Raw genomic sequence first — 24892 nt, 5'->3', positions numbered from 1 at the left:
TACATAGAAGATTCTAAAGACGCTACCAGAAAACTACTAGAGCTCATCAATGAATTCAGTAAAGTTGCAGGATACAAAATTAATATACAGAAATCTGTTGCATTTCTATACACTAACAATGAAATATCAGAAAGAGAAATTAGGGAATCAATCCCATTTACCACTGCATCAAAAAGAAGCAAATACCTAGGAATAACCCTACCTAAGGAGGCAAAAGACCTGTACTCCAAAAACTATAAGATGCTGATGAAAGAAACTGAAGACAACATAACAGATGGAAGATATACTGTGTTCTTGGATTGGAGGAATCAGTATTGTTAAAATGACTATACTACCCAAAGCAATCTACAGATTCAATGCAATCCCATATCAAATTACTAATGGCATTTTTCATAGAACTGGAACAAACATTTAAAAATTTGTATGGAAACACAAAAGACCCTGAATAGCCTACATAATCTTGAGAGAGAAGGACAGAGCTAGAGGAATCCTGCTCCTTAACTTCAGACCATATTACAAAGCTACAGTAATCAAAACATATGATACTGGCACAAAAACAGACACATAGATCAATGGAACAGGATAGAAAGCCCAGAAATAAACCCACACACTTAAGGTCAATTAATCTACAAAAAAAGAGGCAAGAATATACAATGGAGAAAAGACAGTCTCTTCAATAAATGGTGCTGGGAAAACTGGACAGCTACATGTAAAAGAAAAAAATTAGAACATTCTCTAATACCATATACAAAAATAAACTCAAAATGGATTAAAGAACTAAATCTAAGACCAGATACTATAAAACTCCTAGAAGAAGACTTAGGTAGAACACTCTTTGATATAAATCGCAGCAATATTTTTTTGGATCCGTCTCCTAGAGTAATGGAAACAAAAGCAAAAATAAACAAATCGGACCTAATTAAATTTAGAAGCTTTTGCACAGCAAAGGAAACTATAAACATAAGGAAAAGACAATCTATGGAATGGGAAGAAATATTTGCAAACAATGTGACTGACAAGGGTTTAATTTCTTTTCTTTTCTTTTTTTTTTTTTTTTTTTGCAGTACGTGGGCCTTTCACTGTTGTGGCCTCTCCCGTTGCGGAGCCCAGGCTTCGGACGCGCAAGCTCAGCGGCCATGGCTCACGGGCCCAGCTGCTCCGCGGCATGTGGGATCTTCCCGGACCAGGGCACGAACCCGTGTCCCCTGCATCGGCAGGCAGCCTCTCAACCACTGCGCCACCAGGGAAGCCCAAGGGCTTAATTTCTAAAATATACAAACAGCATATTCAGCTCAGTATCCAAAAAACAAACAACCCAATCAAAAAATGGGCAAAAGACCTAAATAGACATTTCTCCAAAGAAGAAATACAGATGGCCAATAGGCACATGAAAAGATGCTCAACACTGCTAATTATTAGAGAAATGCAAATTGAAACTACGAGGTACCATCTCACACTGGTCAGAATGGCCATCATCAAAACGTCTGTAAATAATAAGTGCTGGAGAGGGTGTGGAGAAATGGGAACCGTCCTACACTGTTTGTGGGAATGTAAGTTGGTGTAGCCACTATGGAGAACAATATGGAGGTTCCTTAAAAAACTAAAAATAGAGCTACCATATGACCCAACAATCCCAATCCTGGGCATATATCCAGAAAAGATGAAAACCCTAATTCAAAAAGATACATACACCCCAATGTTCCTTGCAGCACTATTTACAATAGCCAAGACATGGAAGCAACCTAGATGTCCATCGACGGATAAATGGATAAAGAAGATGTGGTATATACATATTGATACAATGGAATATTACTCAGCCATACAAAAGAACGAAATGATGCTGTTTGCAGCAACATGGATGGACCTAGAGATTGTCATACTAAGTGAAGTAAGTCAGACAGAGAAAGACAAATACCATATGATATCACTTATAGTGGAGTCTTAAAAAAATGATACAAATGAAATTATATATAAAATAGAAATAGACCCACAGACATAGAAAACAAATTTAGGATTACCAAAGGAGAAAGGCAGAGGGAGGGATAAATTAGGAGTTTGAGATTAACAGATGCATACTACTATATATAAAATAGATAAACAGCAAGGACCTACTGTATAGCACAAGGAACTATAGTCAATATCTCGTAATACCCTATAATGGAAAAGAATCTGAAAGAGTATACGTATATATGTGTATAACTGAACCAGTTTTTTGTACACCTGAAACATTGTAAATCAACTATACTTCAATAAAAAAATAAAATAAATACACTCACTATTTGAAAGCTGTTATTTCTCCTATAATAAAAAAATCCTTTCTTCTCAATTTCTTCCTATAGCTACCAATCTATGTCTCTGCTGCCCTTTTTGTTTTTCAAGAAAAAGTTCTTGAAAGAGTTCCTGTACTTATTGTCTCCGGTTCATCTTATCCCAATTTCTTTTGGACATAATATCACTTTAAACAAGCTTCTGTTTTCACCATTCTGCCCAAATCGCTCATTGTCAATGTCACAAATGACCTCCACATTGCTTAAGTCAATGGTTGGGTCTCAGTCCTTTCCTTCCTCTTCTTCTTGCTACTACATCCTGCTACTATTACTATTAAGTGTAGTAATAATCATAGCTGTTATGGTATATTTGAAAGTTGTTAAAAGAGTAGATCCTAAGAGTTCTCATCACAAGGAAAAAAACCATTTTTTCCTTTTTTTGGGGTAACTATATGAGATGATGAATGTTAACTAAACTTACTTGTGGTAATCAGTTCACAGTATAGGTAGGTCAAGTCATTATGCTGTAGACCTTAAACTTATAGAGTGCTGTATGTCAATTATATCTCAATAAAACTGGAAGAGAAAAATAATAAAATGTCCAATGTTAAAAAAATATCATAGCTGGCATTTATTGGGCATTTACCATATCCAGGCACTTATTCTAAGTGTGTTAAACATAGACACTTTGCCTCACAATAACATATGAAATCAGAGCCATTATAATACCCTTTTTACATATGGAGAAGGAGACACAGAGAGGTGTAGTGACTTTTTCAAGATCACATAGCAAATAAATGTGACAGCTGGATTTGAACCTGGCGGAATGGCTTCAGAGCCGTTATCTTAGCCATTACATTATACTGACTCACTAGCATCTGACTCAGTTGATTGCTTCCTCCTCCTTAAAACACTTTCTTCATTTGGCTTTCAGGACACTATGCTTCCCTGGATTTTTTCCCTATCTTCTTGACTGCTCCTTCCTATTCTCCTTGCCTGTTCCTCCTTCTAGCTTTCCTAAATATTAACACTAGAGTGCCCCAGAGCTAAGTCCTTAAATGTTCTCTCCTTGGTGATCTCTTCCTTGGTGATCTCATAACATTTCTCATGACAAAGTGACATGTGAATTCTGACAACTCCCAAAGTTTTACTTCCAAACCAGTATTTTCACTGAAAGCCAGACTCAAGTATCCAAATGTCTACTTGACATCTCCACATTGACAGATAAGTATCTCAAACTTAACAAAATCGAAACAAACCCCTTATGTCTCCCCACCACCTCCGTAAACCAGTTTCCCTTCTCAGTTAAGGAAAACTCCATTCTCAGGAGTTGCTTAGGCTCAAAATTTTGGAGTCTTCCTTCACGCTCCTCTTTTTCTCACACCCCTATCTTGTCCATCAGCAAATCTTGTTGGCTCTACCTTCAAAATATGTTCAGAATTCAACTATTTTTCACTACCTTCCCACCCACTCCTGCCACCATCCTGCTCCAAGCCATGGTCAATTCTCCCTGGATTATTGCAGTGAACTCCTAACTACTCTCCCTACTTCTGCTCTTGTCCCTTGACAGTCCAGCCAACCCATCAACCAGAGTTATCTTGCTAAAATGGAACTAAGACCATGTCACCCCTCTAAACCTTCTAATGGCTTCTCACTTCACTCAGATCAAAACCCAAAGCCATTACAATTGTCTACAAGGTCCCCCACAATCTGGCCCCCTATTATCTCTCTGACCTTATCTCCTACTATTTTATTACTTGCTCACTCTGATCCAGCCCCACAGGGTTTCTTGTTCTTCCTTAAACATGCTAGGCATACTTGGGCCTCTGTGCCTTTGCAATGACTTTTTCCTCTTTCTGGAAACTTTTCCTCTCATATGTCAACATGCCTTTCTTCCTCCCCTCCTTTAAGAATTTGCTCAATGTCCCCTTTTGGGGGAGGCCTTCCCTATTATATTTAAATTGTACCCTAACATTGCCAATTCCCTTTCCCTGCTTTATTATTTGTCATACTATGTATTATATTTATAACTTCTTTTTATTTCTGTTTCCCCAAGTAGAATGTTTTATGAGCTGTGAGTTTTGTCTGTTTTATATACTGTCTGTTCCTAGAACCTAGAACATTATCTGGCATGTGGTAGGAAAATTATCAGTCCATATAAGAGGAATTTCAGTGGGGGGAGAAGCTTCTGGGCTACATTTTGCTTTTTTCATGTCTTGTGAGAGAAAGTAAGTTTGTCTTCTTGATATTCTTCTTAAGAGCGAGAAAGAACCTTTGCTGAAAACTTCCAGCATAATTCTCCTTGCCTCTCATTGTCAAGAATTCTAACCAATCATTGACTGAGAGAGCAGGGCTTGAGATTACCTTTTGGTTCAGTCAGACTCACCCCTAAAGCTGAAGGTGGGGTCAGCTTTTCTTGAGGCATATGGGCTGCGGAGGCAGGGGCAGGGGGAGGGAAATACTGAAGAAATCAGGGTTCTAGAGGGATGAAATGCTGGACAGGCAGCCAACAGTATCCACCACAGACATCTCGGAGTGGAAGTGCTGGCTCTAACAATATTACATTACACTGGAACTCTGCCATTAAAAAAAAAATTACCAATCTGATGACTCAGAAATTATATCTCACTTCTGATTTAATTTTCATTTCTCTGAGTACTACTGAGGTGGAATACATTTTTATTTGTTAATTAATCACATATGCTTCCTCTTTTTAAGATTGCCTGGTGATATTCTTTCTTTCCTTTCTTTTCTTTCTTTCTTCTTTCTTTCTTTCTTTCTCTTTCTTTCTTTTCTCTCTCTCTCTCTGCCCCCCTCCCTCTCCCTCCCTCCCTCCTTCTCTCTCTTTCTTTCTTTTCTTCGTTGGGTCTTCGTTGCTGCTCACAGGCTTTCTCTAGTTGTGGCGAGCGGGGACTACTCTTTGTTGTGCACAGGCTTCTTATTGTGGTAGCTTCTCTTGGTAGAGCACGGGCTCTAGGCGTGCGGGCTTCAGTAGGTGTGGCACGTGGGCTCAGTAGTTGTGGACTGCGGGCTCTAGAGCGCAGGCTCAGTAGTTGTGGCACACGGGCTCAGTTGCTCCACGGCGTGTGGGATCTTCCGGGACCAGGGAACGAACCTGTGTCCCCTGCACTGGCAGGCGCTGTGCCACCAGGGAAGTCCCAGACTGGTGATATCCTTTGCTGATTTTTTTCTATGGGTTGTTTATCGTTTTCTTGTTAATTATTAGTACTTCTTTATATATCCTATATGTAATCCTTTGTTATATATATATTGCAAATATTTTCTCCCAATATACTGCTTGTCACAAATTTGTTTGTGGATTTTTATTGGATCATACATAGGTTTGAAATTTTATCAAATCTATCAGTAATTTGATTTTTTAGCTTCTAGGTTTTCTCTTAACAGTGCTTGTCCTACCCCAATATTATAAAAATATTTTCCTGTATTTAACGGTTTAAAATACAATGTTTATTATATCTTAAATTTGCTTTTCTGGACTTTCCATTCTATTTCATTTACTTATCTATTTTTCTGCCCCCTAATGTCACTCTCTTTTAATTTCTTAACATGCTTTGATATTTTAAAAGGTTTAAGAAGATATTTTACCTCCATTTTTCTTTACATTATTGACTACTCTCACCTCCACATATATTTTAAAATGAATTAGCTCTTAAGTTTTTGTTTGGTATTGCATTGAATTACAGATTAATTTGAAGAGAATCGTGAGCTTTACTATACTGAGTAATTCTATCCATTGCTGAGGCAATGTTTTACTACTTTCTCTGTATAAATCTTGTATATTTCTTATTAAACTAATATCCTATATATTTTGTGGGTTTTTTCCCTTTTTGCATTTGTGAATAATATTCAAGATTTTTCTAATTGGTTATTATTGGTGTATAGGTAAACTATGAGTTTTTAAAATCTTATTACTATATTAAATTCTTTTATCAGTTCTAGTAATTTTAGTTATTTCTTTTGGATTTTCAAAACATAAGATTATATTATTTATAAATCATAATTTTTCTCTTCCTAACATTTATAGCTCTTATTTAATATTATTAGTCCTATATTAATATAATGTATTATTATTATTATTATTTTTGCGGTACGCGGGCCTCTCACTGTTGCAGCCTCTTCCGTTGCGGAGCACAGGCTCCGGAGCACAGGCTCCGGACGCGCAGGCTCCGGACGGCATGTGGGATCTTCCCGGACCGGGGCACAAACCCGTGTCCCCTTCATCGGCAGGTGGACTCTCAACCGTTGCGCCACCAGGGAAGCCCTATTATTATTTTTTATTGCATTGCCTAGGACAGCCAGTACAATCTTCAATACTGAGACTTATTCCTGACTTTAATGGTAATACTTAGAGTGTTTCATTATTGATTTTGGTGTACTGTGAGATGCAGACATAAATATTCTTTATTAAAGTGTGGAGGCTTGCCTCTATTCCTAGTTTGCTAAGAATTTGAACAAAATATATGTTACTGAATTTTATCTTTTTAAAATTTGGAATGTACTGAGATGACCATATTGTTGTCCTTCTTTATTGTTACTAGAGTCAATGACATAAATAAATTTCTAAATGTTAAATTATCTTTACTTGAGACATTATTCTTTAAATATTTTGCTATATATTTACCTAGTAATATACCACGTTTTTATTTAGTGTCTTCATTATCATTCACTTGTAAATATTTTTTATTCCTTCTTAACTCAGGAATTATTTTAAGAATTTTAAAAAGTTTACCTAAGTAGTTAGATTGTTTCTAGCCATCAGTTTGTTATTGATTTCTGATTTTGTTGAAGTCAGCACATACCTGTGTAATTTCAGTTTCTCTTTGAGATTTCTTAAGATTATTTACTGAGACATAATATGTGATAAATTTTTAAAAATAAGTTAATGCATTGGAAATAAGTGTATTCTCTTTTTATTGGACGTGTATGCATATATAATTTGTTATATGTATTATTAAAACCCTATGTATCTTTATTATTATTATTCTTTTGTTACTTTAGTCCTCAGGTTCTAAGAGAGGTGCACTAAATTCTTCCACCAAGAATATGGACTTTATATCTACTTGCATTTCTAATACATTTTGTTTTATATATGTCAAAGCTGGATGGCTAGGTACATAAAATTTGTGACTTTTGTATCTTGACAAATTATTCTGTTTAATGTGTCAAATCTTCCTCTTTGCCCAAATTAATGATTTTGATCCCTAAATCTGATTTATAGCATATTAATATTATTATTATTTTTACATCTTTATCGGAGTATAATTGCTTTATGATGGTGTGTTAGTTTCTGCTTTATAACAAAGTGAATCAGCTATACATATACATATATACCCATATCGCCTCCCTCTTGCGTCTCTCTCGCACCCTCCCTATCCCACTCCTCTAGGTGGTCACAAAGCACCGAGCTGATCTCCCTGTGCTATGTGGCTGCTTCCCACTAGCTATCTATTTTACATTTGGTAGTGTATATATGTCCATGCCACTCTCTCACTTCGTCCCAGCTTGCCCTTCCCCCTCCCCATGTCCTCAAGTCCATTCTCTACGTCTGAGTCTTTATTCCTGTCCTGCTCTTCAGAACCTTTTTTTTTTTTTTTTAGATTCCATGTATATGCGTTAATACACGATATTTGTTTTTCTCTTTCTCACTTACTTCACTCTGTATGACAGTCTCTAGATCCATCCACGTCTCTACAAATGACTCAGTTTTGTTCCTTTTTATGGGTGGGTAATATTCCATTGTACATATGTACCACATCTTCTTTATCCATTCATCTGCTGATGGACATTTAGGTTGATTCCATGTCCTGGCTATTGTAAATAGCACTGCAGTGAACATTGTGGTACATGACTCTTTTTGAATTATGGTTTTCTCAGGGTATATGCCCAGTAGTGGGATTGCTGGGTCATATGGTAGCTCTATTTTTAGTTTTTTAAGGAACCTCCATACTGTTCTCCATAGTGGCTGTATCAATTTACATTCCCACCAAAAGTGCAAGAGGGTTCCCTATTCTCCACGCCCTCTCCAGCATTTATTGTTTGTAGATTTTTTGATGATGGCCATTCTGACTGGTGTGAGGTAATACCTCATTGTAGTTTTTTTTTTTTAACATCTTTATTGGAGTATAATTGCTTTTGTGTTAGTTTCTGCTTTATAACAAAGTGAATCAGCTATGCATATACATATATCCCCATATCTCCTCCCTCTTGCGTCTCCCTCCCACCCTCCCTATCCCACCCCTCTAGGTGGTCACAAACCACCGAGCTGATCTCCCTGTGCTATGCAGCTGCTTCCCACTAGCTATCTATTTTACGTTTGGTAGTGTATATATGTCCATGCCACTCTCTTACTTTGTCACAGCTTACCCTTCCCCCTCCCCATATCCTCAAGTCCATTCTCTAGTAGATCTGTGTCTTTATTCCCATCCTACCCCTAGGTTCTTCATGACCTTTTCTTTTTTCTTAGATTCCATATATATGTGTTAGCATACGGTATTTGTTTTTCTCTTTCTGACTTACTTCACTCTGTATGACAGACTCTAGGTCCATCCACCTCACTTCAAATATCTCAATTTCATCTCTTTTTATGGCTGAGTAATATTCCATTGTATATATGTGCCACATCTTCTTTATCCATTCATCCGATGATGGACACTTAGGTTGCTTCCATGTCCTGGCTATTGTAAATAGAGCTGCAATTAACATTTTGGTACATGACTCTTTTTGAATTTTGGTTTTCTCAGGGTATATGCCCAGTAGTGGGATTGCTGGGTCATATGGTAGTTCTATTTTTAGTTTTTTAAGGAACCTACATACTGTTCTCCATAGTGGCTGTATCAATTTAATTCCCACCAACAGTGCAAGAGTGTTCCCTTTTCTCCACACCCTCTCCAGGATTTATTGTTTCTAGATTTTTTGATGATGGCCATTCTGACTGGTGTGAGATGATATCTCATTGTAGTTTTGACTTGCATTTCTCTAATGATTAATGATGTTGAGCATTCTTTCATGTGTTTGTTGGCAATCTGTATATCTTCTTTGGAGAAATGTCTATTTAGGTCTTCTGCCCATTTTTGGATTGGGTTGTTTGTTTTTTTGTTATTGAGCTGCATGAGCTGCTTGTAAATCTTGGAGATTAATCCTTTGTCAGTTGCTTCATTTGCAAATATTTTCTCCCATTCTGAGGGTTGTCTTTTCGGCTTGTTTATGGTTTCCTTAGCTGTGCAAAAGCTTTTAAGTTTCACTAGGTCCCATTTGTTTATTTTTGTTTTTATTTCCATTTCTCTAGGAGGTGGGTCAAAAAGGATCTTGCTGTGATTTATGTCATAGAGTGTTTTGCCTGTGTTTTTCTCTAAGAATTTTATAGTGTCTGGCCTTACATTTAGGTCTTTAATCCATTTTGAGTTTATTTTTCTGTATGGTGTTAGGGAGTGTCCTAATTTCATTGTTTTACATGTAGCTGTTCAGTTTTCCCAGCACCACTTATTGAAGAGGCTGTCTTTTCTGCATTATATATTCTTGCCTCCTTTATCAAAGATAAGGTGACCATATGTGTGTGGGTTTATCTCTGGACTTTCTATCCTGTTCCAATGATCTATATTTCTGTTTTTGTGCCAGTACCATACTGTCTTGATGACTATAGCTTTGTAGTATAGTCTGAAGTCCAGGAGCCTGATTCCTCCAGCTCCATGTTTCTTTCTCAAGATTGCTTTGGCTATTCCGGGTCTTTTGTGTTTCTATACAAATTGTGAAATTTTTTGTTCTGGTTCTGTGAACAATGCCATTGGTAGTTTGATAAGGATTGCATTGAATCTGTAGATTGCTTGGGTAGTATAGTCATTTTTACAATGTTGATTCTTCTAATCCAAGAACATAGTGTATCTCTCCATCTGTATGTATCATCTTTAATTTCTTTCATCAGTGTCTTATAGTTTTTTGCATACAGGTCTTTTGCCTCCTTAGGTAGGTTTATTCCTAGGTATTTTATTCTTTTTGTTGCAATGGCAAATGGGAGTGTTTCCTTAATTTTTCTTTCAGATTTTTCATCACTAGCTTATAGGAATATTAATATTATTTTAACTGATCTTTTTCTTGGTTACTTAGCATGTTTCTGATATACCTATGTCCATCGCTTTATTTTAATTATGCTGTGTCATTTTGTTTTGGAAGTGTCTCTGGGAAATAGTACATAGTTAAAGTAAAATCTGACAATCTTTACCTTTTAATAGGAGAATTAACATTTTACATTCCTTGTAATTATTAAAATGTTTGGCCATATTACCACTATTAAATATTTAACATTTAGCTTTTTAAAAAAGTAATTTCTTCTTTACTTTCTCTATTTTGCCGGCGGGATTTAATTGAGTTTTCTCCATTTTTTCCTTCCCCAGAGATTTAAAAATTACATATTTGGTGTCTATTCTTGTATTGGTTAGCCATGAATTTTTAAACTCGTACATTTAAATGTATATAACCTTCTCCTAAGAAAAGACAATGAACCACAGCATGCTATCATTTTCCCCTTCACTGACATTGGCTTCACCTTCAATTTTTATGTTGAACTCATTTGGAGTTTGGTTCCAGATTATCAGTATTTTTAAGTTTACATGTTTGTCAGGATCTATACTTAGCCATATGTCTCATTGGTTTCTCTTATTCTCTTATTTTTGGTATTTAATGTATTTCTTTCTCCTAAAATCTTTTTTGTTTTCTTTGAGTACTTCATTGAACATTTCTTTCTGAATGGATTTCTTAAAATACCTTTGTTTTCTCTTCATATTTTATGCTCATTTAGTTGGATTTAGAATTCTGCATTGTTCAACTGAGAAGGTGACATTTGAGCTAAGACTTTAAGATAGTGAGGGATGGAGCTATGTAGGTATCTGAGGGAAGAGCAGTGTAAGCAAAGGCAACAGTAAGTGCAAATGCCTCACAGCAGGAGCAGGCCTGGTATGTTCCTGAAATACATGTAAGTGTGATATTTTACTTAATGTCTGTCTTTCCAATTAGCCTGTAGACCTTCTGACCATGTCTGTTTTATTTTCAGCTATAGCCACAGCACATTTCAAAGTATTTAGCATAGAGCATTTGTTCAGTGTTGGCTGAGTGAATGAACAACCTGAAATTTAAAATGAAAGCCCTAGATCATGCCATCCGAGTTCAGTCTTATGTTTTAATATCAATAGTAGTAACAAAGAGGACATAACCATCTCCTTTACTTTACTTTTTAAAATTGAATGTTGAAAAGAATACATTGTCTCTGCCACTCTGCTACCAACATACACATACACACACACACACACACACACACACACACACACACACACCCAGAAATCATTCTTTGAAAATGCACCTGCTTCCAATAATCTTCATTTTTCACTTTTCCAACTCCCTTTCTATTAGAGACCTTCTTATTGGAGATTACATTTGCTCTCTGTAAAGTACACTTTGCTTCTCTTTAACCCAGTAATAAAATTCTGTGTAAATAAAAAGGACCTAAAATCATGCACAAGGAGAATGAAAACTAATGTAGAAATTATTTTGCAGGGTCATTTTAGAGATCCAATATTCTGTAATGAAACAACAGGTTTGGCTTCATATATTAGAAGGTCTCAATAAAGATCTTTATGTGATGAATGAAAAACAGCAGGGATTTCAGATGGGCCTCATCTGATAGGCACTTGACTGTCAAACAAAAACAAGTTTTAAAGGAAAGATGGAGAGTTGACAAATCATCAATATTCTTTCTAAAACCCATTTCTAAGCATTTATAATTCATCTCTTGAGTCTTCAGTTTAGATTACATGAGGTAGAGTTTGCTAGTACTTCACGTAGTTACAATTCCAAGAACTATAAAACTCTCCTTCGGGAGCAATTACACTAAATGGATGGACCCGTGTAAAGAGTAGTTACTGCATCATTGCCTTCATAACCAATCACTAAAATCACCAGGCAAATGTCTTCATTTCTACGAGGTACCATTTTCCCCATATGTGCTTATGGCAGTTTCTCTTTTTTAAAAAAAAAGGAAAGAAAAATATTCGCAGGTTTTGTAACTGCTCAATTTCAATGAAAGCAGCAGAGCCCAACTGTAGAAAAATCCGTCACAGGCAATACCAATTTATGAGTAAATTTATGAACAAAAAGTACATTTTTAAGTGACATAATATCAAACAGTTTACTGTCCTCCTCCCCCAGCTCCTCATCCCCAGGTCTCCTACCTTCCCATCCTCCCACCCATTAAGAGCATTTGAAATCCAGGGATGGACCGTATGTTGGGTACCTTTTTTTTTTGCGGTACGCGGGCCTCTCACTGTTGTGGCCTCTCCCGCCGCGGAGCACAGGCTCCGGACGCGCAGGCTCAGCGGCCATGGCTCACGGGCCCAGCCGCTCCGCGGCACGCGGGACCCCCCCGGACCGGGGCACAAGCCCGCGTCCCCTGCATCGGCAGGCGGACTCCCAACCACTGCGCCACCAGGGAAGCCCTATTGGGTATCTTTAAGAAGGCTCTGTTTGTGATATTGCAGCAGTTCTGATGTGACGTGCAGGTTTCGTGATCCTGGCTGGGCCAGGAGGCAGCTTGAACCCCAAGTCTCGACCCACAGAATCTGAGGTGGGCAGAGGAGGTAAGGAAGGAAACAGACTCAGGGGGCAGTAGGGGCGGGAGAGGTAATATCACTGTGGGCAGTGGGCCTGGTATTAGAAAAACATGTCTCTCTGGCTTGTTTCTATTTCCACACTTTTGACAAAGATGTAAGAAACATTTCACTTTCCTTTTGACTCTGAGTTTGGAAAAGTAACAGCAGGAACACAGGGAAGTAGCAATTTGCATTCAACCCTGGGGAGAGAATGAGGGTGTCAGGACCTGGTGACTGGAGGACCCCTGCACCATCGCATCATGGAGGCCAGGGCCAGCAGACGGCTCTCATGAGGGATTGTGGATGGTGATGCCTGATCTTTTGATTTTAAAAAAGAAACTGGAAATCCAAATTTTTAAAAATGTGAACTCTCCTGTCAACTTACTTTAAAAATCATAAACACTCTGCAAGTTGATAGTGAGTCAAATGCACATATATTTGGACTAGATCCTACACTTAGGCCACAAGTTTGCAGCCTCTGCAAGGCCAGCAATTGTCTCCATCTGCAGTAAGGTGAGGGTCAACTGCCCTCAACAACAGACTTATAACTGCAACACTGTCTCCTTCCTTCTTCACTAACCAATACCCCCATGTATAATGTTTTGAAAAGGAGACAAGAACACCGGAGACAAGAGGCCTGGACGCAGAAGGACCGAAGGAAAAAACTCCAGACTTGTTACATGGAAATATATCAAGTTCTAACACAAATAATCTCTAATTCTTGCTTTATAAACATATATCTTATTGCCTGTATGTCAAATATGGCCCACACTACTTTTTTAACATCTTTATTGGAGTATAATTGCTTTACAATGGTGTGTTAGTTTCTCCTGTATAACAAAGTGAAATCAGCTATACGTATACATATATCCCCATATCTCCTCCCTCTCCTCCCCTCTAGGTGGTTGCCCCCACTACTTTTAAAGTGCTGAAATTTGTCAGAGAGAGATTGTCAATGTGGTGGGATAATTTCTCTCCCTTGTTCTGTTAGGTCAAGTGTTAATCTCATAATGAAATGCCCATATTTGTGAGTTAAATTCCTGTTGCAGAAGAACAAAGGTATAAAACACAGATTCATTTAATCCAAGTGTAAAATTACAAAACCAATTGATCTGGCACTAGTATTTAGTGATTTCCAGTTACAATAGAAGATTTTAAAACAGAAAACCCCGAACAACTACCCTAATACTGTCAAACATCAAGTAAATTTTCAATCACAGAGCATTCATTGGTTTACTGTTAGTAATTCACTAGTGGGGTGAACCATGAAACCATAATCTCTTAGGCTACTTCTTTCTGAAAAACTGGACCATTCAATTGACAGAACCATGTTTATCCAACACTATGTTAAATTCTCTTTTCATGTTTTTATTTTAATACCCTTTCCTCTTGCCTGTTTTCTAGGGCTTCTGCTGACATGTCAGTGCCTTGTGATTCACTGTCAATTTTCTTGGCTTGGATCTTTTTCCTCTTACCTCTCTTAAGGGGGCCTGGTGACAAGGGGGTTGGTAGACAAGGATGTAGGCGTGTTTCTTGATTTACTCCATCCAACTTCACAGAGCTAACATTTTTTGAGTGTGTGGCTTCCTATGCACCAGCTCCACCTGACTGCTTCTTACCTGGTACGTGATCTTCAGTTAAAAATTCCAGCAGTGTGCAACTTGTCTTTGGCAAATGAATTGTAAGTATGCCAGCTGCCAGATGTCTTCATTTTTAAAACACCTTCAAAACTGCTTCTGGCACAGTTCCATAAGCAAACAGGCTAAGCTGTAACTCTCCTTCCCATGCTGTGAGCAAAAGAAGAGGGGCTGAGGGAAGCAGATGGAGGCAAGAGAAAAATGTATTGCCTTCACATCTTGGAAAAAGAGATAAATGAAACTGAAAACAGAATCCAGCCACCCTTATCAGTAAATGTTTAGATGAAGAGTTATCTGTGACCTATGATATGTTCAGTATGCACATGAATAGTCACTTTAAACAATACAGTAATTTGAAATACTGTGGTTTTTATGAGTCCAACAAAATAATGATGATACACTTTCCTAAAAAGGAGGACTTCTGCCTCCTAAGATAATAAATAGAGGTAAGCCTAGGGAAAGCTATCAAAAACCAAATAATTCTTTTTTCTTTTTTTTCACCTTCCGCAATACAAAATTTTCTTGCTGTCAAAAGTAGGATTTTGAGAGACTTCCCTGGTGGTGCGGTGGTTAAGAATCTGCCTGCAAATGCAGGGGGACACAGGTTCGAGCCCTAGTCAGGGAAGATCCCACATGCCACGGAGCAACTGAGCCCATGTGCCACAACTACTGAGTCTGTGCTCTAGAGCCCACGAGCCACAACTACTGAGCTCCCATGCCACAACTACTGAAGCCCACACACCTAGAGCCCATGCTCCGCAACAAAGAGAAGCCACCGCAATGAGAAGCCTGCGCACCGCAACGAAGAGTAGCCCCTGCTCGCTGCAACTAGAGAAAGCCTGTGTGCAGCAACGAGGACCCAACGCAGCCAAAAATAAATAAATAAATAAATTTATATATTAAAAAAGTAGGATTTTGAAGTGGCAGAGTCAAAAAGAAGCTTCCAGATGTGGAGGATGGCCCTCAATTCCTATCCTGTCATAAGTCTCCTTCAAAATCTCCTGATGGATTAATTAAGCCATACTCTATAAGGGGACAAATTTAAAGAATAAGGCACTTTGCATACGTTTAGAATGACTGACATTCCTAAAAATCTGTGATATCCACATTACTTTGGAAGTAACTGCAGCCCCGAGAATGGATACAGCTTAGATGTAATACCAGTCAGAATTATTGAGAATGTAGTGACACTGACCTTGAACCTAACAACATTTATAGAACAAAAATAGATATTCACACTTGAGCCTAGAGGAAAGTCAGAATATGGCAATTTAGGATCAAGTCAAATTAATTCAAAGAGAATTATTTAAATCAGTATCTTTCAGTAGCTCTCCTGATAGAAATGGAGACATCCTATATGAACTATACAATGGAATAAAATTAAAAGTGAACTGAGCAAGGAAAAGACATGTCAATGACTTATATTCTTCTTTCATTAAGCCCTGATTATAAACTGTTATCCATCTCATATTCACAATACATAAACTTATCTTTGAGTGACTATATGTCCACACTTTGAAAGAATATGGACATGCCTGAAAAGTGATGGGGGATTATAAATATATAGGAGACACATTGCTATGAAGCCCAAGAAGGAAAACAATACCTCCTCTTTATACCTATCAATGAGTAAAAAAAATCTCAATTTTGTCTCTTAATCAAGAGGCCTTACAGAAAGGAAGTGGGCTTACAAAACTAAGTTAGAAGCACTGGTCTTAGAGGATATACACCACTGGTAAAATTATGAAAAGGGAGGTTTACTTTTCTAGCTTTCAGTTCTACAGTCCATCATGCACGTTTTTCCATTAATCACATTCTCTGTGATTCTCTGTGTATGCCTTTCACCTTCCCACCTCTGTGGATGATAATAGCATAAGCTATTTTCTCTCTCTAACTATCCTTACCATTCATTCCTGTTTATTGAATTCCTGTCCATCCTTTAAGTTTTGGTTCAAATGAAATCATCTCCATGACCTTTTCCCAGTTTCCTCTACCTCCATTGAAAGGAATCTCGTTCCTCTACTATTCCCATAACATTACTCTTTGATTTTTGTCTTCTAATCTGTCTCCCTATCCAGACTGTGAGCATCTTGAAGACTGAAATAGAGTCTCACATGTTTTAAACCCCAGAACACTTAGTATACCCTGCACGGTCTTACTCCTCAGTAAATGCCAGAATAATACTGGATGGCTTCTATCCTTCGGGTCAGTCAACAGTGCCCTCATCTTGCCCTCTCCCTACACAAGTTTATTACACAGTAGGCCTTTTTTATTCCTTAAGCCTAACTTCTCAAATAGATTCTATTTTTATTCCACTTGTTCTATCTGGTACACTATTAATTTGTGGGTAAACAGGCATTATAATGGATAATATGAAATGTAGCTTCCAAGTAACATAAATCGGATTTTAAAAGAAGTGAGGACCTTAATTTAAACTGCACTGGAGCAGACTAGAGGGATAAATTTTCTGGGTCTTTTAGTGCTTTTAATTCATAACAGAACAAATACACATAGAGCTATGTATGAACACATATAGAGAAAAGTAATAGTAATAGAAAAGGAAGGAATAATAAAAAATAAGCAAATGATAAAGAAAATGAAGTGAAGTTTAAATGTATTATACCCAATTTGAAAACATAAAGTATTAAAATTCCAACTCTTAAAAGTTTTTCCCCAAACTGAGAAATGTAAACTGGCTTCTTGAAACTGGCGGACTTTTTTTTTTTTTTAAGCAATCAATCCATATTTTAGTTTGGCTCCAAGTTTCCCAGAAGAGCTTGAGCACATCACCCTGAAACCTCACAAAAATTGCCCATGGATGTCTGGCCTGAGCTTCGTGAATTCTGCTCTAAGTGATGGGACTGAAGGAGAACCTTGGCAGCAGCTAGGAGAAAAAAGACACCCAGAAATTAAAATTGAAGTTAATTACAGTACTTACAGATTTTTTCCCCAGACCTGATTCTTGACGTTCAACGAAGAAGAAAAGCTCTCAATACAACTTCAACATGACAATGCCAGCCCTACACCTAAGCCTGTTCTTGGGGGACTGGGGAGGGGGAGACTTGTAGTTGCTCATGTCATTATGGTTGTCTGGGGTCTTGGAGGTAGTGAGAGTATTTCTTTATCTATGGCTAGTGATGGAAAATGGATCAAGAATGATCTCATGTGCAAATAGATGGTTTTATTTTTTCCAAATACCCAGAGACGTCATTGAGTTTTATTCTCCCAGACTTTAGGGGTGCTCTGGGTTTGGGATATTGGTTCATGTGATTAGTAGTAAGCAATGCTTGTCTTAGGAACCCTCATCAGACTTTTCTTCTGTCAATTTTTTATTGTTTAGAGCCTGATGATCCAGGTTAGGGAGGCAGCACTTAACTACCTACCAGCTGCTTGACCTGAGGCAATTTATCTGTCCTCTCTGAGCCTGTTTCTCTATCTATAGAATGAAGATAACCATATCTGCTTCATACCTCTGACATGTGACTCTATAAAAATGTTATCAATATCTTACAGAGTATGAAGTAGGCACAGTGACAAGATGTATCTATGATAGGAAACTTTAGCTATCTGGACATTTATTTCACTACGAGCAGAGTCTTTGATAAATTATTGGTTTGATGTATCTCCAATTACATCACTTGAAAAAGCCTAGGAAATAATAGCATTCTGAAATTTATTCTGTCCCAAAAGGAAGACCTGATTGGTAGAGTGTCATGCGGCTAAGTGAGCTAAGCAATGTTGGAATTAGATAGGATTCTCTAGACTCTTGCAACACAAAGTATGGTGAGAGGACTAGCAACATTGCATAATCTGGGAGCCTGTTAGAAATGCAGAATCTCGGGCCCCACCCAGACCTACAGAATCATAATCTGCTTTTTAACAAGATCACCTAGTGATTTGTGTGCACACTAACATTTGAGAAGCACTGTTTAGAATTCAGAAAAATGAATTTTTAAAAGTTAAGGTACAAGATCTAGATTATTCTGTGGACACAGATCTTAACAGAGATTAATTCAAAATGGAAAGAAAGTCCTTAAAACTAAGAAAAGTGTCTCTTAGTGGGGAAAGAGAAGTGAGCATCTGAAAATTAGAAGAAGAAACACTGTAGATGTCTGGGCTTTCTGATGAGCTCAGATTTTTAAAACAAATATACAGAACATGGAAGGAGGGTGTGTCAGGTTAAAGATGGCCATTAATTTTTTTCTACTCCTCTTACTGAGGGATGGAAACTAATCCCCTTCCCTTGAATTTGGGCTGGAGTTAGTCATTAAGTCTAGTTGATCTGTTTTCTAAATACATTTTAAAGTTGTTCTTCCATTTTCCTCTCTGGGTGCTGACTTAGTTCAGGTTTCATTATCTCTCATCTGTACTAATGAGAAAGCCTCCGAACTGGTCTCCCCACTTTCAGTCTTGTTACTGTCTGGCTGCTCATTCTAAAGAGAGAATTGGCTCAATACATATATCATGAATGAAAGGAAATTTGTAAATTGAATATGCTGCTTTGTGAGCTAGACTTACTGGCACTGGAAATGTTTAAATATTGAATGAGCATACATCTTCTCGCATTTAAAAATAGCAACCATTTTTAAAGTCCTATGTGATTTGATTCTATTGTTACATCATTAGGGTCCTCTTATTCCAAAATGAGTTGAGAGCACATTGGAATTGTGCTTAAATTCTCAAAGGGTCTACCTGAAATTATACATATTGAGCAAAACATATCTTTTCTTCACATCCTAGGTGGGAACAAGCAAGAATATGTACAGAATGAGCAGGAGAAAACTTTATGAGAAGTGAAAATATTTATAGGCCTTCTTAGATTTGTTATTTTTATTGTTTAATTTTATTATTATTGTTAATCAAAATATTACAAATGGAGGGAAAACCTGCATATTCCTGTTCTAATACAAAGTCTACTTTGTATGTTTTGTGTGTGTATTCCTCCAAAACTTATCCATGCAGAGACATACACTCAGTTTGTCAATCATTGTGGACAATTTCACATATTGCTTTTATGGATATATCATAATATCTGCTCATGAAGTTATATGGGTTTGATAATCATCATCTATTGAATGTTTCATCTATTTGGCCTACCACAATTTTACTCACCATTCCTCACTGATTGGACTTTAGGCTGCTTACAGTTTTTCTAGTTAAAAATAAAGTTGTTGGGAACATCCTAGAGCTTACAGCAACTTCCTTTCCTAAATGATGTCCTCAGGCTAACTTCCTAGTAGTGGGATTATTGGCCCCAAATATTTCAGTGTTTTGAGTTTATACTGTCAGCTGTATTTTCACAAGGTCCCTCACAGCACCCATTTCAAGGAAACCTTAATAGCATTAAGTATTTTTTGAAAAAATATCTTTTTTGCTAACGTGTTGGACAGAAAATATCACCTTATGATTGTTTTTATTTTGTTTCTAATTAAGATGAACATTTCCCCCCATGTTTGGTAATTCTCTTTTTTCTTTGAATTGCCTGTTGATGTCATGCTACATATATGTATACATGCCTGTTTGCCATATGTACCATATATTCAGATGTTGAGTATTAAAAGTCTACAGACATAATCATCTTTTGATGAAGCACCTGCTACCTATCCAGTTAATTGATGCCAGCTGCAGAAATCTATGGCTCACACTGTGGGTTCTACAAACCTATGACTGGTAGGTGCTTTCCCTTTTTGGAATGACTAAGGTCACGATAGATCAGGACACGTTCTGGAAACTAAGGAGACCACCCTGACCCCTGACTCTTTTTAATTCCCATCCCATAAGGAACAAATGCCAGGCCCCTCACTCATTTTCCTAACCCTGGTCTCTCTCCTATTCTCTCCTGCCCACAATCATACAGAGTGGACCTATCTTCTAGGAAAAAGTGTTCCTGAGCTATACCTTTGATAAAGATCTAACATAACAACATAAGAACAGACGTGGCAAAGAAAAGCGAGAGCAATATAGTGACCGTGGTCAGTGAGGCGGAGGTCTGAGAGGAGAAGGATGTGTCTAATCATCCATCTCTTTTAGCATATCTGGCAGCCAGTGCTGAACTTCTGTAACAGTCTCTAGGGGGCACCTGTTCACTATGTAACTTACCCTCCTTGGACCTCAGAAATTGGAGTAGATAATTTCTAAATTCCTTTCCAGCTCTAATATTCTTACAGGTGTAATATAAGAGGTTATGTCTATAAGAAATGATACTGTGTAACATCTCCTCACACCACATACAAAGATAAACTCAAAATGGACTAAAGACCTGATGTACGACCCCAAATCATAAAACTCCTAGAAGAAAACATAAGCAGAACACCCTTTGACATAAACCGTAGCAATATTTTTTGGATCTCTTTCCTAAGGCAAAAGAAAGAAAAGCAAAAATAAACAAGTGGGACCTAATTAAACTTAAAAGCTTTTGCACAGCAAAGGAAACCATCGACAAAATGGAAAGACAGACTATTGAATGGGAGAAAATATTTGCCAATGATATGACTGGTAAGGGGTTAATATCTACATATATAAATAGCTCAAAAAACCAAACACAACCCAATTTAAAAAATGGGTAGAAGACCTGAATAGACATTTCTCCACAGCCCATGACAAGATGCTCAATGTTGCTAATTATTAGAGAAATGCAAATCAAAACCACAATGAGACATCACCTCACACCTGTCAGAATGGCTAACATCAAAAAGTCTACAAATAACAAATGTTGCCAAGGATGTAGAGAAAAGGGAACCCATGTACACTGCTGGTGGGAATGTAGACTGGTGCAGCCGCTATGGAAAACAGTATGGAGGTTTCTCAAAAATCTCAAAACAGAATTACCATATGATCCAACACTTCTACTTCTACTTTGCATATATCCAAAAAAAAAAAAAAAAAAAGAGAAAACACTAACTCAAAAAGATACATACACTGCAATGTTCATAGCAGCATTATTTACAATAGCCAAGATATGGAAGCAACCCAACTGCCCATCAACAGATGAATAATAGATAAAGAAGATGTAACATTAATCAGCCATAAAAAAAATTCTGCCTTTTGGGCTTCCCTGGTGGCGCAGTGGTTGAGAGTCCGCCTGCCGATGCAGGGGACACGGGTTCGTGCCCCGGTCCGGGAGGATCCCACATGCCGCGGAGCGGCTGGGCCCGTGAGCCATGGCCGCTGAGCCTGCGTGTCCGGAGCCTGTGCTCCGCGACGGGAGAGGCCACAACAGTGAGAGGCCCGCGTACCAAAAAAATAAAAATAAAATAAAATTCTGCCTTTTGCAACAATGTGGGTGGACCTAGAAGCCACTAAGATTAGTGAAATAAGTCAGAGAATGCCAAGTATTCTAGGTTGTCACTTATATGTGGAATCTAAAAAAGTAACACAAGTGAATGTACATAACAAAACAGAAGCAGACTCACAGTTATAGAGAACAAACTAGTGGTTACCAGTATGAAGAGGGAAGGAGGAAGGAGCAAGAAAGGGGTAGGGGATTAAGAGATACAAACTACTATGTATAAAATAAATAAGCAACAAGACAGGGAAATATAGCCATTAGTTTGTAATAACTTTAAATGGAGCATAATCTTTAAAAATATTGAATCTATGCTGTATATCTGAAACTAATATAATATTGTAAATCAGTTATACTTCAATAACAAAAACTTTCTATGCAAAAAAGCAATTATACTATGTATTGATAGTGTCAATTTCTTTCTCTTTTTGTTTTCACTGAGATATAATTGACAAATACCATTATGTTAGTTTCTGACAGCAAAATTTCTAGATAAAACTGTATGTGAATTTCAAATTTTGTTAAGACATAATCAAATTGCCCTTCCAGAAGTTTGCACCAATTTGCACTGCCACTACCAGTATTAGAGTTTTTGCTTTGACATGCTTTTGTTTGTTTGGTTTTTTTTTTTGCAGTACGTGGACCTCTCACTGTTGTGGCCTCTCCCGTTGCGGAGCACAGGTTCTGGACGCGCAGGCTCAGCGGCCATGGCTCACGGGCCCAGCCACCCCGCGGTATGTGGGATCTTCCCAGACTGGGGCACGAACCCGTGTCCCCTGCATCGGCAGGCGGACTCTCAACCACTGCGCCACCAGGGAAGCCCCTGACATGCTTTTGAATGTTGAGTATTTTCATGCCTCTTAATCTATGTGGGTAATATCACTGCTAACAATTATCCACTGATATTCTTACGTATCTGTGCCAAGATAGGTAAGCATAAAGATGTTCACCGTAGCAACATTTATACAAGCATGAAGATGGAAACCACCAAAGTGCCCCCAAACAAAGGCTAGGTTAAATGAATTATGGTGAAGTCATAAGGAGGAATGCAATGTTGTTAAAAAGAATGAAATAAATCTGTTTATGCTAATATGATGAGTTCTAACATATATTATTTAGTGAAAAAGATAAGGTTCAGAACAGCATGTATGGTACGATCATGTCCGGGGAATAACAAAAAAATATATATATCTGGCATATGACAGACTTTTCTTCACAAAGGATTAAAAACAAGATACTATTAACAACAGTTATCTTGGGGAGTGGCACTACTTGTTGAGGGTGAGATTTAAGAGGGAGATTTCACTTTGAGTCTCTATCTTTTTTTACTGCCTGAACATTTTTATCAAGTGCATGGTTTGCTTTATTTTACAAAACACTGTAAATACAATTTTAAACATAATGATAGCTAATCCCTTCAAATAAATATTTTGTTTTAAATGTAAATCTCACCAGGTAACAGTTCAGTATAAATAAACTAAAAATATCCTCCATTTGATATCCCACCAAAGGGGAAAAAATGGAAGAAAGAAATGACACTGTGGAAAGAACATTTTCCTTAATTCAAAGATTTATCTTTATCTTTCTTACGGAGCATGATTTTGAAAAAGACCTAGACCTTACAATTGTAAGATTCTGTTATCTTGTTTTGGAAGGTTGTAAAGTCTTCCCAACACCCACACGTTTAATTTATAAAAACCCAGATTACTCAGATTCATGAGTTAGGGAGCAATTATTTACTTTTCAGTAGAATTCTTAGATGTAAAGTAGAATTTTTGCCAGCTTCCCTTTAAATAGTCAATCTCTTCTAGTGCATTTAAAGTGTATTTGTTTTGCTAGATAGCTAGTGAGAAGCAGCGGCATAGCACAGGGAGATCAGCTCGGTGCTTTGTGACCACCTAGAGAGGTGGGATAGGGAGGGTGGGAGGGAGATGCAAGAGGGAGGAGATATGGGAATATATGTTTATGTATAGCTGATTCACTTTGTTATACAGCAGAGACTAACACACCATTGTAAAGCAATTATACTCCAATAAAGATGTTAAAAAAAATAAAGTGTATTTGTTTTGCAAAAAAATGTGTTTGTGTAGAATGCAGTTATGAAAGTCATGTGGCACACTTATAACTAATGCATGAGAATACGTCCTCGTGTAATAATGTGCTAAGACATTATTAACTACCCAAGTGGTACCTGGATATTTCAGCAAGCAATTCACTTATGAGAATTCTTTTAAAAATTAGGTCCAGGTGTTATTACTTACATAGCTCATGTACTATAAAAATTGTGAAAGGTGCACAGGAACCTCAGAGCCCTATTTCCAGGGAACTTCAGAAACCTGAGACTATATATTTAATACACAAAAGTGGATTTTAGAATAATACACGATGTTATCTTTGTAAAAATATATACTTATTTTATATATTATATATTTGTGTGTGTGTATGGGTGTAAACACAATATAGAAAAAACTATATAAAGAAATGCAGAAATACTCCTAGGAAATGAGACTGGCATGATAGGAAGGGGAATCACTTTTGGTTTTTACTGTGTACTTTATATGCTTCTGTTTGATTTGTGTGTTTTTAAAATATACATGTAGCTTTAATAATGTAAACGCAAGTAAAGACAAAGTGAAAACTAACAATGAGACAGAGACCAAGATGATAATACTGAATCATTTACCCAAATTTATAACAAAATAGTTGAATTGGTTGAGTTTGCACTTTTCTAAAAATAAGTAGAAATATTTATTAGGATTCTTACCTAAAGTCTGGTATAATCAAAAAACTCAGGATTGCCTCTATTTCCTTTAGTATAGGTCAAGCCTTCCAAGAGAAACTTCAGGGCATGGATAATCTACCAGAAGCCTTTTATCCTTTACTTCTTTAGCAATGGTTGCTTTAAAAAGGCAATAAATGCACTACCAGCAAATTCCACCAATTATTGATTGCATGTTAGTATGTTTAAAAATGTCATTGTCATGTCCACTTTTTCTAAAGGTGCTCTCCAGGATAACAGATACTCTTTGAAGAAAGGATACATATGTG

General features: G+C 37.3%; 1 protein-coding gene across 1 annotated transcript in view; it reads left to right on the top strand.

Annotated features, from left to right (window-relative positions):
- The window catches only part of LOC109551861 (uncharacterized), a 197047-nt gene extending 194771 nt beyond the window's left edge, over positions 1–2276 (top strand). The window contains exon 6 of the mRNA XM_073804638.1: positions 1065–2276. The gene's annotated coding sequence lies outside the window, so the exon portion shown is untranslated. The remainder of the gene's footprint in view (positions 1–1064) is intronic.
- Positions 2277–24892: the final 22616 nt, after the last annotated feature.

Source organism: Tursiops truncatus, chromosome 4 (genome assembly GCF_011762595.2).
Source record: "Tursiops truncatus isolate mTurTru1 chromosome 4, mTurTru1.mat.Y, whole genome shotgun sequence".
NCBI classification, from domain to species: Eukaryota; Metazoa; Chordata; class Mammalia; order Artiodactyla; family Delphinidae; genus Tursiops; species Tursiops truncatus.
Note: the sequence above shows the minus strand (reverse complement) of the source record. Positions and strands in the feature narration are given on the sequence as shown.